The sequence below is a fragment of the Rhinoderma darwinii genome, unplaced genomic scaffold, assembly GCF_050947455.1.
Source record: "Rhinoderma darwinii isolate aRhiDar2 unplaced genomic scaffold, aRhiDar2.hap1 Scaffold_125, whole genome shotgun sequence".
Lineage (NCBI taxonomy): Eukaryota > Metazoa > Chordata > Amphibia > Anura > Rhinodermatidae > Rhinoderma > Rhinoderma darwinii.
Window position 1 is genome coordinate 95,788 of NW_027461957.1, and position 15,958 is coordinate 111,745.

Sequence of the window (15,958 nt, forward strand, 5' to 3'; positions counted from 1 at the left end):
TCTGGGGGCGCTGTGGCTGTCACTGTATTTGGAGCACTGTGATTGTCAGTGTCTAGGGGCGCTGTGGCTGTCACTGTATTTGGAGCGCTGTGATTGTCAGTGTCTGGGGGCGCTGTGGCTGTCACTATATTTGGAGCACTGTGATTGTCAGTGTCTGGGGGCGCTGTGGCTGTCACTGTATTTGGAGCACTGTGATTGTCAGTGTCTGGGGGCGCTGTGGCTGTCACTATATTTGGAGCACTGTGATTGTCAGTGTCTGGGGACACTGTGGCTGTCACTGTATTTAGGGCACTGTGACTGTTAGTATATTTGGAGACACTGGCTGTCTCTGTAATCGGGGACACTGTGGCTTTCACTGTATTTGGGGACACTGTGGCTGTTACTGTATTTGGGGACACTGTCTGTCTGTAATCGGGGGCACCGTGGCTGTCACTGTAGTGGAAGACACCGGCTGTCATTGGATTTGGACACACTGTGGTTACTACTGTATTTGAGGACGTCTTGCAGTCACTTTGTGCTAAAACCACATCCTATGTATATGTAATAAAGTAGATCATCTGTTTTTTACAATAATTTATGAAGTGTATGTTTGTGATGTAAACATTGGACTACTTTCCATTTTAGTTTTGATCTTCAGACTTTGCAACTTTATGATGCTCCACAGAGGAGACTGTGAGAACGTGGGGGAATTTATGAAGGGCATCACCCCAGTTTTCTGGCATTAAAAAGTCCAAAATGATGGCGCACGCCCTATTGCCGAATTATTTGCGATTTATTTGTTGTTTTGAAACTCTCTTGCCGCTTTAAAAAAAATGTGAGTGGCTTGGCAGGAGGGGCGGGGCCTCCCATGGTGCAAAAGATTGACTACAATTTACGTCACAAACTGGATTTTACCCTGTGGGACACGGCCAGCCGAAGATGCAACACATTTATTAAAGGGGTTGTCCAGTTTTTATTTGTTTCATTTATTTATAGAATAGGAAATCATACAGTTTTCTAATATTCATGTATTAGAAACTCTGCTCTCATACCTTTCTCATATCAGTGCAGTTGCCACTGTAAAAATAAATAAATAATAATAGTATAGTCCATAGTAATGCATCCATGGGCTAACTGAAGTGACTAAATACGGGGAGAGTCATGTGATACATTCACGCACGCGCGCACACTCCATGTGACCCCCAGCATTCAGGTAACACTGTCCAGGTATCTAACCCGTCAATAGCATTTTACTGAGGAACAGAAGTCAGGCCTCATGCACACGACCATCATTTTTATCCACAATTACGGATCCATAATTGCAGATAAAAATACTGACACGTTAATTTCTATGGCCCACGGACGCCTTCCCATATATTTACAGGGAGGTGTATGGGCCGTAGAAATGAACCGCAAAATATAGGACTATTTTTTGAATTTACGGACCGTGCTCCTATACTTTATAATGGCAGCACGTCCCGCAATCATGGGTGACAGTCCGCGGCCATCGGTGCCCGCAATTATGGACCGTGCACATGGCTACGGCTGTGTGCATGAGACCTTATAAGTATTCCCTCTTCCAGCAGCCTCTCATCATGTCTGTCAGGGTCTGTGTAGAAGCAGCTCTTACATAATACTATCTGTCTCCTCTATGGGTTTTTTTTTTTTTTTTTTTTTTTAAAACAGCCAACTTTATTAACAACATGATAACATTAGCTAGAGACAGGCAGACATTTTAAATATCACCTAGAGACAGGCGGCCATTTTAGTAAATACACGAACAGTGATGTGGTTGGTCATCATTATTCTACCATTAGTCCTATTCACTTAGCCCATGGATGTGTCCTCTATGCGGTCCCAACACATGTATGTCATGTTAATGCTAGGTGCCACATGATGTATGTGTGTGTATGTAGAGGGGAGGGTCACATGACTGCCACCATGTTTAGTCATATTCAGTTATCCCGTGGATACATTACATAGGATCTGTGCCTCTACCATTCTGCTGTGAGACTGCAAGGACATTCACCAACTTAAAACCCACTTGCCATTGGCCTATTACACCATTATTTTACCTTAAATAAAACCAAAGACAGCTTGTGTGGTAAAGTGGAAGTGGCCACAGCTTTATTATGTAAATATTTCTCTATTTAACCCCTTCCCGACATTTGCTGTATGGATACGTCATGGAAAGCTAGTGCTTCCCGCATTTTGCCGTATCCTGAGTCGACGCCATCATTGCTGGATGTCAGCGGTGTATTACAGCTGACATCCCGCTGTAATGGTGGGGACCGAAATTAGCTTCGATCACCGCTATTAACCCCTTAAATGCAGCGGTCAAAAACGATCGCTGCATTTAGGTTGTTTGCAGCTCATCGGAACCCCAGCAATGAAATTGCAGGGGTTCCGGTGGCTGCAATGACAACCTGAGGCCTAATACTGGCCTCCCGGTCTGCCTAGCACGGAAAACGTCCATTATTATTGAAAAAAAAAATAAACCATACATATTTGGTATCGCTGCGTCCGTAAGGGTATGTTCACACGCAGTAGCAAAATACATCTGAAATTACGGCACTGTTTTCGCCTGAAAACAGCTCCTGATTTTCAGAAGTTTTTTGTAACTACTCGCGTTTTTCGCGGTGTATTTTACGGACGTTATTGGAGCTGTTTTTCAATGGAGTCAATGAAAAACGGCTCCAAAAACGTCCCAAGAAGTGACATGCACTTCTTTGATGTGGGCGTCTTTTTACACGCCGTCTTTTGACAGCGACGCGTAAAGTTACACCTCGTGGGAACAGAACATCGTAAAACCCATTGAAAGCAATGGGCAGATGTTTGTAGACGTAATGGAGCCATTTTTTCAGGCGTAATTCGAGGCGTAAAACGCCCGAATTACGTCTGATTATAGGCCGTGTGAACATACCCTAATGGCCTAAACTATAAAAATATTATTTTATTTATTCCACGCGGTGAATGGTGTAAAAAAACCATAAAAAAACGATACCAGAATATCGGTTTTTTGGTCACTTTGCCCTACAAATATTGGAATAAAAAGTGATCAAAAAGTCGCGTGTATCCAAAAATGGTACCTATATAAACTATAGCTCGTCTCGCAAAAATCAAGCCCTCATACAGCTCCGTCGACGAAAAAATGAAAACGTTATGGTTCTCACAACTTGGCGACAGAAAAAATACATTCTTTTTACAAAAGTAATTTTATTGTGCAAAATGTTGTAAAACATAAAAAAGTGTTATAAATTAGATATCGCCGGAATCGGACTGACCCGCAGAATAAAGTTAACAAGTAATTTATAACGCATGGTGAACACTGTATAAAAAAACCTGAAAAACAATGCCAGAATTGCAGTTTTTTGGTCACCTTTCCTCCCAAAAAATAGGATAAAAAGTGATCAAAAAGTCGCATGTACCCCAAAATGGTAAAAATAAAAACTATAGCTCGTCCCGCAAGGAGGGGCCCCAAACATATCTGCTGGAAGCGAGGGTGCCCGTATTATACCAGGACAACACTTTCCCATCAAAATTCCCCAAGCTGCAAAGGTGCGGAGTGTGGAACAAAAGGGAATAAGTAAGGACTATTTATCAGTGCGACACTGGCCTGTGCAGAAAGGATTGCTTCACTGCGTAACACACATCTATGGATTATTTTACTGGGTTTTTTAACCCGATTATTATACCACCTGACTACGTCCCTGATGTACTCTGCCCAGCTTACATGTACACTCACATTGTAAACGGAAATACCAGCAATACTCAAACAAATCTACTACCAAGCAAATCCACTCTCCAAAAGCCAAATGGCGCTCCCTCCCCTCTGAACCCTACAACGTCTATGGCCGCGGACCCTAGTTCAGACTTACCCTCTGACGGCCGCGGCCATGGACGTCTGTGTTCTCGGTGGCATCTCCCTCCAGGGAGACGCCGGTACTCACTTCCGGGTTCTGAGACTGTTTCCTGCAGGGCGCGCGCGCCCGCACGAGCACTGCCTTAAATGCCCAGTACGCGTCCAGTTGTTTAAAATCAGTAATTAGCCCAGAATGCTGCTGGACTATAAAAAGGGCCCTGCCCACTTGATCCTTGTCGGAACGTTGTTGTATACCTAAAGTTTGTGTTGTAAATGATCTCCTAGTGTTTTCCAGTTCCCAGTATTACCCGTTCCTGCTGCCTGTACCCTGTATCCTGTGCTACCGTGCCTCTGTGCCATCTACAGTGAGAGTCAAGTCGTGTCTTCCGCTGCATCTACTGTGCCATCTACAGTGAATGTCAAGTTGTGTCACCGCTACTGTCTACATTGCCTCAGGTACCTTTTCTGGACTATAGACATTGTATTGTACCTAGTTGGCCAGCTGCTATCCCACTACGCGATATGGCTCAGTGGGTCACACCCCGCGCCGTGACAGTGCCTAAATAGCTGTTTACTTCCACATATAAGGCATTTTCATACCCGGGACAACCCTTTTAACAATATTTGCCACTGAAATAGTATATCTAGGTAAAAATTTAAATTTTTACTATGCAACAATCCGCAGCACAATCATTTATGGAAAAGACCTGTAGGGTGAAAATACTCACTACACCCCTTAATAAATGACTTGAGGTGTGCAGTTTCCAAAATGGGGTCACTTGTCAGGGGTTTCCTTTATTATTTCACATCAGAGCCCTGCAATTGTGAACCAATACTTTGTAAATCTTCAAATTAGGCCTCAATTTTACATGGTACTCTTTCACTCCTGAGCCCTGTCAAATGTCTCAGGCAGAGTGCTAATAGTGCTCTGCCCGGGACTATGGCTATGGGGTTGCCCCTGACAACAATGTCCATATATGTACAGTCATGTCAGGGGCTTCTCCTGAAGTGGAATCCCCAGCCAGAGCGTCGGCAATGCTCTGGCTGGGTATTCTACTCCTAGAGGGAACCCCAACGGCACTACCTAAAGGGAGGGGGGCTGTGTGGCACTACCTGGGAGGAGGGGGCTGTGTGGCAATACCTGGGAGAGTGGGCTTTGTGGCCCTACCTGGGTGGGGGGGCTGTATGGTACTACCTGGGATGGGGGCTGTGTGGCACTACCAGGGAGGGGGCTGTGTGGCACTACCTGGGAGGAGAGGGCTGTTTGGCACTACCTGGGAGGGGGGCTGTGTGGCACTATCTACAGAGGGCACTAAATTTATTGGGGTACAATCTGAGGGCATAAATTCTATATGAGGGCATAAACAGGGCTAATGTCTATAAGGGGACAAAAAAATTAAGTTTTCTGCCATTTTACTGCCGCTGTGAGTTTCCCCGCAAAGGGGCTTACTAAGTCTGTGTCGCCCAAGGGCCCACATAAACCTGGAGCATGGCCTGTATATATATATATATATATATATATATATATATAGCTAGAACGACTAGTCACTCAGCTCTCATAGAACAGCAACACTGTGGATCTGCAATGGTGACCACAAGCCATATTTCCCTGATACTATCTGATAGATACACTCAACGTATCAGAGCAGTATTGTGTGTGTTTTATATGACCAATATGTCATCCATCACTGCCCCACAGAGTTTGTTACCAATCTTTCCCAGGCGGCAGAATGCCAGATCTGCCTAGTCCTGTATTGATAAATCTACATCCCCTATATCGTAGCATTACTAGTCAGATTTGCTAATCAGGAGCCAAGAATCGCTGCGAAGCTGCGATTAACACACCTGCCTTTTTATGCAGTGATACATTTCGCATACTGTAGCTTAGCTAGCCAGATTTGTCTTTCAGGATCCCAGGAAAGCTGGGTAACAAACCATGTGAAGTTGTAATAGAGACTGTAAAATACTAAATCCCCCTAAATAAATGCCCCTCCTCGCTACCAAATTGTGCCATAGATAAGGCAAAGCCTTTCAGGGTACTGGGACAGCTGGGTAACAAACCATTATCTCTCAAATTGTGTCATATTTAGGCAGATTTGCCTTTGAGGGTTTCAGAAAAGCTGGGTAACAAACCATATGAAACTGTAATAGAGATCTGCTTTATACTCAATCCCCCTAAATAAATGCCCCTCGTCGCTACCAAATTGCTATATCTAGGCAGATTTGTCTTTCAGGAACCTGGGCAACCTATATTCCGTAGGGGGACTTAGCGGACAATTTCCCCGCAGATTTTGATGCGAATTCTTGGGAAATCCACATATGTTACATACAGATTTAGTTGCGGATTTAGCAGCAGATTTGACCTAGGTTTCAGCCTATGCATTGCAAAGGCTGAAATCCGCAGTGAAAATCCGTGGCTTCTCCGCAACAGAATAAGCACGCGGCAGATTTGAAATAAGCAGAATGCTCCGCTGTTATTGCGGTCGTCGTCTTCTGCTACATGTGGAAGGGGTTTTGAAAACCCCATCCCCTTGTGATGTACTGTAAGCTGCTGCGGATTTGCGATGCAGAACCCACGCTGCAAATCGGCAGAAAAACTGCCACATCCGGACACACCCTTAGGCCTTATTCACACGAACGTGTATTACATCCGTGCTACGCACGTGGAAATCACGCGCGTCGCACGGACTTATGTAAGTCAATGGGGCCGTTCTGACATGTCGTGATTTTCACGGCGTGTGTCCGCTGCATAAAACTCACGACATGTCCTATACTTGCCCGTGTTTCGTGCAGCACGCACCCATTGAAGTCAATGGGTCCGTGCAAATCGCGCTCGGCACACGGAAGCACTTCCCGGTGCCGCACGTGATGCTCGCTACAGTAGTAAAATAAATGAATGAAAACAGAAAAGCACCTCCATCATAATGATGTCGGCTGCGTGAAAATCACGCAGCCACGCACCATATACAGATGCCACACTGAACTTTTGCGCTCGTAAAACGGACACGTTCGTGTGAATAAGGCCTAAGACTGGGTTCCCACAGTGCAGATTTTGTCAGCATTTTGTAAGCCAAAGCCAGAATTGGATGAAGGAGAGCGGACCTATAAGGCCTTCCCTTATATGTTTCTTCTGTTTTGGTTCCGTTCCTAGTTTTGGGTTAAAAAATACTTGCAAAATCTGCACAGTGAGAACCCAGCTTTAGGCTACACAGCATATCCAACCTTGAACCTGCAGGGAATTCCGCCTGAAAAAGTGCACATGGTGCCGATTTTCAGTCGGAATCTCCGCTGCAGAAACACTGCTTGAAAAAAAATAAAAGAAGCTGATAGTTACCCCTGGCTGTTGTCATAGCAACGCCTTCTTCTGTTTCAGTGCAGCCTGGCCTCCTGGAATGATGCGGCAGCCCAATTGACCGCCACAGCTTGTGATTGGCTGCAGCAGTCACATGGGTTGAAACGTCATCCCAGGAGGCCAGGTGTCACTCAGAACAGAGAAACGCGTCACTATGACAAAGGCTGGAGGTAAGCATTAGCTTTTTTGTGAATTTTGAAGCAGAATCGCAGCGTTTCCGCCACAAAAGTGGCAACATTTGCTATTTGTTCTAGGTTTCACTTCCGCAGCAAAAAATTTCATAAATTGACCTATCAATGGCACGTCAATTTATGCTGCGGATTTGTTGCTATTTTGTTGCGGGTTTTCCTCATTGAATTGAATCAATGTGGAAAACCAGCAACAAATTAGCAACGGATCCGCAGCATAAATTGGCAGGCTGCGTATTTAAAATCCGCACTGCAGGTCAATTTATGAACGTTTTTGCTGCAGATTTTTACTGTAGCGTCTGCATGAGATTTGTTCAAATCTCATTCACTGTGCTGCTACTGTAAATGCTGCGTCATTTCCTTAGGCCTAGTTCACACTGAGTTTTTTTGGGCCCTGTTTTTGGTGCGGAAAACACGTTGGAAACTGCGCCAAAATACAGCAGAAATCGCCTACCATTGATTTCAAAGGGAGGTAAAGGCTTTTTTTCCTGCGAGTGGAAAAGAAAACGCTTGCAGGAAAAAAAAGCGTCATGCTCTTTCTTCAGGCGTTTCCATCTCTGACCTTTCATTGACATCAATGGGAGGCAGAGAAAATGTTTTTCACTGCGCTTTTTGCCCACGGCTGAAAAACTCGCAAAAAAAAAAAAAACGCAGCAAAGAGAGCGCAGCCTCCTGAAGGAATTTTTAAGCAGATTTTTCTGCCTACAAAAAACTCAGTGTGAACATACTTGTAGGGTGTTCACAAGTGGCATTTCCGCTGCAGATGTTTAGATAGAGGAGGCTGGTAGGAAAAGGCTCCCTCTTTTCTGCAAAATCACAACGGCTTTTTTCTGCAGCTTGCTGGAAGTCTTGCAGGTTTATCTATAGGGGACAATTTTATAAAAGGATTTATTTCATTTAATGTGTGTTTTTAAGGTTAAAGGACGAGTGTCACGAAAAAAAAATGTTTTAGATCAATTTGCTTTTAGTGTTTTATTTAAAAAAAATGTATTTATTTGTGTGTTTGTGTTTTACTTTTTTTTATTTTTTCACTTTTTCTTGTCTATGGGGGCTGCCATTTTTTTTCCCATCTCTGTATGTGTCGATTAACAACACATACAGACATGGAATACGGTGCATACAGTCCCATAGTGAATGCGAACGGGGCCCGTTCCATCCACTATGCTGTACGCCGTCTATGTGGGAACGGCGCATGCGCCGCTCCCACACAGTCCAAATTGAACTGTGCGATGTCCGGCGCCATTTTCTTGTGGACCGGAAGTCGCGGCCGGACAGTAAGATTACTACTTCCGGTCGCGGCTTCCGGACTTGTGCACTTGGAGCGGAGGTAGCAGAGGGACCGAAGGGTGCGGCGGCGGCAGGAGCAGGTAAGTGAGGTCTGTCTATGTTCGTGTTTTACTGTGTGTTTTCTACTGTATGTTAACCTACTACACTGTGTGTTAGCTCAAAAAATGGCGACACACAGTGTAGGAGGTTTGACCGTTCAATCCCCTCGTTTCTCCCGGCACTAGCCAGGATAAGGGAGGGGGGATTCTGAGAGCTCTCGTATTTATGCAAATGAGGCTTGCAAAAGTACAACTGGGCGTGTTGAAAAGTAAAAGTACAACTGGGCGTGTATTATGAGTGTACATCGGGGCGTGTTTACTACTTTTACTAGCTGGGCGTTCTGATGAGAAGTATCATCCACTTCTCTTCAGAACGCCCAGCTTCTGGCAGTGCAGATCTGTGACGTCACTCACAGGTCCTGCATCGTGTCGGCACCAGAGGCTACAGTTGATTCTGCAGCAGCATCAGCATTTGCAGGTAAGTAGCTACATCGACTTACCTGCAAACGCCAATGCTGCTGCAGAATCATCTGTAGCCTCTGGTGCCGATGTGTCCTCGCTCGTCTGACACGATGCAGGACCTGTGAGTGACGTCACAGCGTGATCTCTGGAGAACACGGCTGTGTCTGCACTGCCAGAAGCTGGGCGTTGTGAAGAGAAGTGGATGATACTTCTATACAAAACGCCCAGCTAGTAAAAGTAGCAAACACGCCCCGATGTACGCACATAATACACGCCCAGTTGTACTTTTACTTTTCAACACGCCCAGTTGTACTTTTGCAAGCCTCATTTGCATAAATACGAAAATGGTCATAACTTGGCCAAAAATGCTCGTTTTTTAAAAATAAAAACGTTACTGTAATCTACATTGCAGCGCCGATCTGCTGCAATAGCAGATAGGGGTTGCAAAATCTGGTGACAGAGCCTCTTTAAGGGTATGCTCATATGCTTAACAAAAAACGGCTGTTAAATACGTAGCTGTTTTCAAGGGAAAACAGCCTATGATTTTCAGGTGTTTTTTATGCAAAGCGTTATTTGATGTGTTTTTTTACTGCCATTTTTGTAGCTGTTTTTTTTTGAGACAATGAGAAATGGCTCCAAAACGGCTCAAGAAGTGACATGCACTTCTTTTTTACCGGGCGTTTTTTTATGTGCCGTTTTTAGAAACGACGCGTAAAAAACGCCCCGTGGGAACGAAACGCCGTTTTTCCCATTGACATTTATCGGCATATGTTCGGAGGTGTTCAGGCCATGTATTTTCAGCCATTTTTCAATGCGTTTACAGCCCGAAAAACAGCTGAATATAAGCCGTGTGAACACACCCTTAGGCCTGATTTACACGAGCGTGTGCGTTTTGTGCACGCAAAAAATGCAGCATTTTGCGTGCGCAAAAGGCACTTAACAGCTCCGTGTGTCATCAGCGTATGATGCGCGACTGCGAGATTTTCTTGCAGCCGCCATCATTATGACACTCCATTTGGATGTTTGTAAACAGAAAAGCAGGTGGTGCTTTTCTGTTTACTGTAATGACGGGGGTAAGGAAACAGACAAGTGAGCCCTAATCTACCCGCCACTCAGTCCCTGCCTACTTGCAACGACCCGCCCTAGGCGATGGGGTACAACTGGGCGACAGTCCCTACGCTCAATATGTGCACGACAGACAAACAGATAAGGGTACACAGAAGCAAGGGAAAAGGGGCAGTTTCCCACGGCAACACAGAGAGCAACAAGAGTGGTGAACGAGCCGAGTCAAACCAGGAGTGTACGAGGTACCAAACGCAGAGCAGGAGAGTAGTCAGTAAGCCAGGGTCAAAATGAAGCAGGGTCAAATAGATCAAGAAGCTGCAGCAGGGCCAGGAAACCAAATGAGAAGAATCACAAGCAAGGAGGAACAGGAAAGGCAGGTATAAATAGACAGAGGGCGGGAGCTAGCTCCGTCTGGCCAGGCTGTGATAGGCTCTCCCACTCCTAAGCCTGCCATCCTGAGTGGTGGAAGATGGAGTCAGTCTCAGAGACATAGAAGCAGGTGCAGACTGATTACCTATGGGCGTGGATACAGAAGCTGTGCCTGGCAGATCCTTAACATTTACATTCAGAGTTTGACAGCTGTTGCGCGAATCACACAGTTCGCACGGAAGTGCTTCCGTGCGGCATGCGTGGTTTTCACACACCCATTGACTTCAATGGGTGCGTGATGCGCGAACAGTGCACAAAGATAAGACATGTCGTAAGTTTTTTTCAGCGGACTCACACTGAGCAAAACTCACGGACTGTCTGCATGCCCCCATAGACTAATATAGGTGCGTACGACACGTGTGAAAAGCACACGCGTCTCACGCACGTATATCACGCTCGTGTAAACGAGGCCTTTGTGTCACTTTTAACATGAGACATGAGGAAGTGAGGATTGTTCCTGGGAATACTCCTGAAGGGCAGCATATTATAGGTAGAGATCCGCTGGGCTATTATGTTAATACAGCACAAAAAATATTATAAAAAGAATACACATGTAAAGCTCTAAAGTGATAATCAAAAGTGAAAGTCTTCTAGCGTAAACGTGATGCATAAAAAAGTTACACCTTGTCCTGCAAAAATAAAACAAGGCCTCAAATAGAAACGTAGACATTAAAGTAAAAAAAAGATTATGGCTAGAAGGCAAAAAAATAAAAATGGCCAAGCATGCTTCAACCTTAATAAGTTCCCAATTGTTCCAGTATAAACCTACAGTAGTGATTCTGAATTCTATTGCCAACGTGTAAAATGGTATACGATGTGGTTTTTTTTCTACTAACAGAGTTGCCTCAAAATGTACATTTGTTTATAAAGCATAATGATCTGCTTTCAGTGCTCTACAAATGATGAATTCTTCATGGATATTCATCTATAGCACTCACAGGCTTCTCCCTACAGTTGACATCATAGTCTTCTCCCTTCAGTTGATGACATCACAGCTGATGGAATACTAAGGCATTGTGATGTGTCTTATTTACAGACAAGCACCTGATGCAGCAGCTCTTATGTGTAGAGCAGTCTTCGTCCTATCAGACCTGTTCAGTTCTCAGACAAGACCACCATTTTCTTCATGCTCCAAGATCTTCACATCATAATCACAGGCTCTGCAGGAAAGTTCACCGCAGGGAAACAGGTAAAGACCATTCCAGTTTTGTATGCCAGGGCAGGGGGTCACATTCAGACTTTCTCTAGGCCATTTTACATGTTTCTTACATGTTTCAAGAGTTACAGCAGTTTTCAAAACCGTGTCCCCCTTTTCATATGTAATTATTGTATGGCCACTCAAGCGGCTGTAACGTCCTTCCTCCTGAGCGCTGCAGCAGCTTTCAATATACAATAAGCTAATGTTGATTTCTTTCCATGAATGCTGCTATAGGTCAGAAACCTCCAGCATTACCTGGAGGTCATAAGAACTTACGTAACAGCCTGGTGCACCCCTGATTGTAGTTATATGGCTACATGCATGACAAAAAGAAAAATTTACACTATGGAAGAATACCAAATACAGCATTTTATGGGTAGAGATGCCCTCTAAGGCTGTGTTCACATCAGCGTTGTCTTTCCTTTGAGGGTTTCCATCGGGGAAACCCCTCAATGGAAAGGCAAGCGGAAACCTTAGCTTCTGTTTGCATCACCATTGATCTCAATAGTGACGGAAACATTGCTAATGGTTTCCGTTTGTCACCGTTGTGACAAGGTTCCGTCGTTGTTTTGACAGAATAAATAGTGCAGTCGACTTCTGAGGGCCTGATACTGAAAGCCGAAGGATTGTCAGAGGCAGTCATAAAAACCCTACAAAAAAGTAGTAAAAATGTCACTAACAGTAAATTTATCTCAACTTACTTCTGCAGGCTTCTGTTTAACAATGGCATATGAAATGACAGTCTTAAAGAGGCTCTGTCACCACATTATAAGTGGCCTATCTTGTACATAATGTGATCAGCGCTGTAATGTAGATTACAGCAGTGTTTTTTATTTAGAAAAACGATCATTTTTGACAGAGTTATGACCTATATTAGCTTTATTCTAATGAGTTTCTTAATGACCACCTGGGCGTGTTTTACTTTTTGACTAAGTGGGCGTTGTGAAGAGAAGTGTATGACGCTGACGAATCAGCGTCATACACTTCTCCCCATTCATTTACACAGCACTAGCGATATAGCTATATCATTATGTGCAGCCACATATACAAGCACTAACGTTACTGCAGTGTCCTGACAATGAATATATATTACCACCAGCCAGGACGTGATGTCTATTCAGAATCCTGACCACTTCTGTAGCGTCTGTGTGAGACTACAGCACAGCACAGCGAGATCTCGCTGTAAATGACAGCTTACAGCGTAATCTCACGAGACAACGCCTGCTATGCTGTAAATCACAGAGAAGTGTCAGGATTCTGAATACACATCGTGTCCTGGCTGGAGATAATGTATATTCATTATCAGAACACTGCAGTAATGTTATAGTGTGTTTATGTGGCTGCACATAGCGATATAGCTATATCGCTATGTGCTGTGTAAATGAATGGGGAGAAGTGTATGACACTGATTGGTCAGCGTCATACACTCCTCTTTACAATGCCCACTTGGTCAAAAAGTAAAACACGCCCAGTTGGTCATCAATAAACTCATTAGCATAAAGCTAAAATAGGTCATAACTCTGTCAAAAATGATCGTATTTCTAAATTAAAAAACACTGCTGTAATCTACATTACAGCGCCAATCACATCATGTACAATATAGGCCACTTATAATGTGGTGACAGAGCCTCTTTAATAAATTCCCCCATTGTATTCATGTGACCAGCTTTAGGACTTAAAAGTCAATTTTCACAACAAGTGACATTGTTAGTTGTTAAGGTAGGGTAAATGAATTAAGCTAGTCGGATATTATCTTTAATGTATTGAAACTTTTTTAGTTGTATATACATGACTTTTTTGTTAGTATATACATGATTAGACATTGTCTTATTTTTTTAAATTTTTTCACAACTCAGGAAATATTATAAATTAGATTCTAATTTATAACATTTCCATGTGCTGGTCACTAGAGGGAGCAATTCCCAAAATTGAAGCATTGCAATGTGGTAAAGCAACCTCATTGCTTTATGCTGCAAATTTGGTATAGACACACACGCTCTAGTGAGCTCACAGAATCCCCCCTCCCTTGTCCTGGCTAGTGCCAGGAGAAAGGAGGGGGTTGAATGTTCAAACCTCCTACACTATGTGCCGTCATTTTTTGAGCGAATGCACAGTGTAGTAGGCTTACATACAGTGGTAATCACACAGTAAATCACAAACATACACAAACACAACTTACCTGCTCCTGCCGCCGCTAACTTCGCTCCGTCTGCTCGCTCCGCTCCTAGTACTTGCTTCTAATCACATGTCCGGAAGTCACAACCGGAAGTAGTCATCTTACTGTCCGGCCGCGGCTTCCGGTCCACATGAAAATGGCGCTGGATGTCGCTCGGCTGAAGACCTTCCTTTTGGACTGTGTGGGAGTGGCGCATGCGCCTTTCCCACACAGACGGCGTACACCATAGTGAATGGAACGGCTCCCGTTCGCATTCTCTATGGGGATGTATGTGCCGTATTCCATCTCTGTATGTGTCGTTAATCGACACATACAGAGATGAAAAAAAAAATGGCAGCCCCCATAGTGAAGTAAAAGTTAGAAAAAATAAAAAAGTAAAACACAAACACACAAATAAATAAAATGTATTTTAATAACACACTAAAATCAAATTTATATATAATAATTTTTTTTCGCGACACCCGTTCTACTGAAGTGTTTAGACAGTGAATAGACATTCCACAGGATGTCTATTCACAATCTCTGCACTTCGTTACTCTGTCTGTGGTAGTTACAGCAGAGGAAGCGTGATACAACGAGATCACGCTTCCTCTGCTGTAACTACCATAGAAACAGTAACGAAGTGCAGAGATTGTGAATAGACATCCCGTGGAATGTCTATTAAATGTCTAAGCACTTCAGTATTGTTAATGTGTTAGTATAAGACAGCACATAAGGATCTAGCAGGATCCCTATGTGCTGAATAAATGAATGGAGAGGAGTGCATAAGGCTGATTGGTCAGCGTCATACACTCCCCTGTACAACGCCCACTTGGTCTAAAGTAAAAATACACCCACTTGGCCATTAAGCAACTCATTAGCATAAATCTAAAATCGCTAATAAAGTGGTAAAAATAGATAGTTTTTTTTAAATAAACCTACATTAAAGCGCCGATCTCCTTATGTAGGAGATACGGCACTTATAATGTGGTGACAAAGCCTCTTTAAATGATAAGCAAATTGTTTCTTTTTTTTTTCTACCTAAATTGGCAGAAAACACACCTATTTTGGAGATATAAAAGACAGCTAGAAGGGAAATGGAGGAGGCCGGTGGTTTTTAATTATTTTTTTTCCTAGGTGTCTTTTATTTCATTTGCTAACGATTTAGGCAAAGTAGCTCAAAAGTAAATTTTTTTATAATACATGATTTTGTAAAGTATTGTAATGGGAAATTTTGGCGCACGCCCGTTTTAAGTAAAAATTTTAGCTTTTTGAGACTTTATGCTGTTTTCGCGTCTTTTCATATAGTAAGTCGGGACCAGCGGGAGAGCAGATCTCCTGCATGACATATTTAATTTACACCTGTGGATATTATAGCTGACATCTATGCTAACTGGTGTAGATGTCAGTTTGTGGAGCACTGACAACCCTAGTTGCGCCATATTTATTCAGAGCTGTGGGCTTCTTGGAGTATGTTCACATTCAATTTTTTATTTTCGGCAGAGGTATGTGTCGGGAGAAGTCTCTACGTATACCTCCAATGGAAGGCTGTATAGGCATAGAGTGGGATATATCACCTGAACTCCCCGGGCACAGCGTTACTTTAAGCACTAGGCTCGAAAAGCCCCTGACGTTAGCAACGCTCTGACTGGGAATTCTGCTCCTAGGGAAGCCCCTGACAACACTGTCCATAAATGGACACTGACGTTAGGAGCTTTAAGATGCCAAAATCCTAGGCCAGAACACTGGCATTGCACTGGCTGGGGATTCCACACCTGGAGGGAGCCCCTGACGTCACTGTCCATATATGGATTCTGCTCCTTGAGGATCCCTTGATGTTACTGTCGGGCTGGGAATTACACTTGTAGAGAAAGCCTCTCACTTTACTGTGCATATATGGTTTTAAATATCCATATTTGGCTTTAAACTCTGGAGTCCCCTGC

General features: G+C 43.7%; 1 long non-coding RNA gene across 1 annotated transcript; it reads left to right on the forward strand.

Annotated features, from left to right (window-relative positions):
• Positions 1 to 1,720: 1,720 nt before the first annotated feature.
• Positions 1,721 to 11,869, forward strand: LOC142699073 (uncharacterized). Its single transcript, XR_012865970.1, has 3 exons — positions 1,721 to 1,845; positions 4,127 to 4,297; positions 11,699 to 11,869. It is a non-coding gene; the product is annotated as an uncharacterized LOC142699073 (long non-coding RNA).
• The last annotated feature ends 4,089 nt before the right edge of the window (positions 11,870 to 15,958 follow it).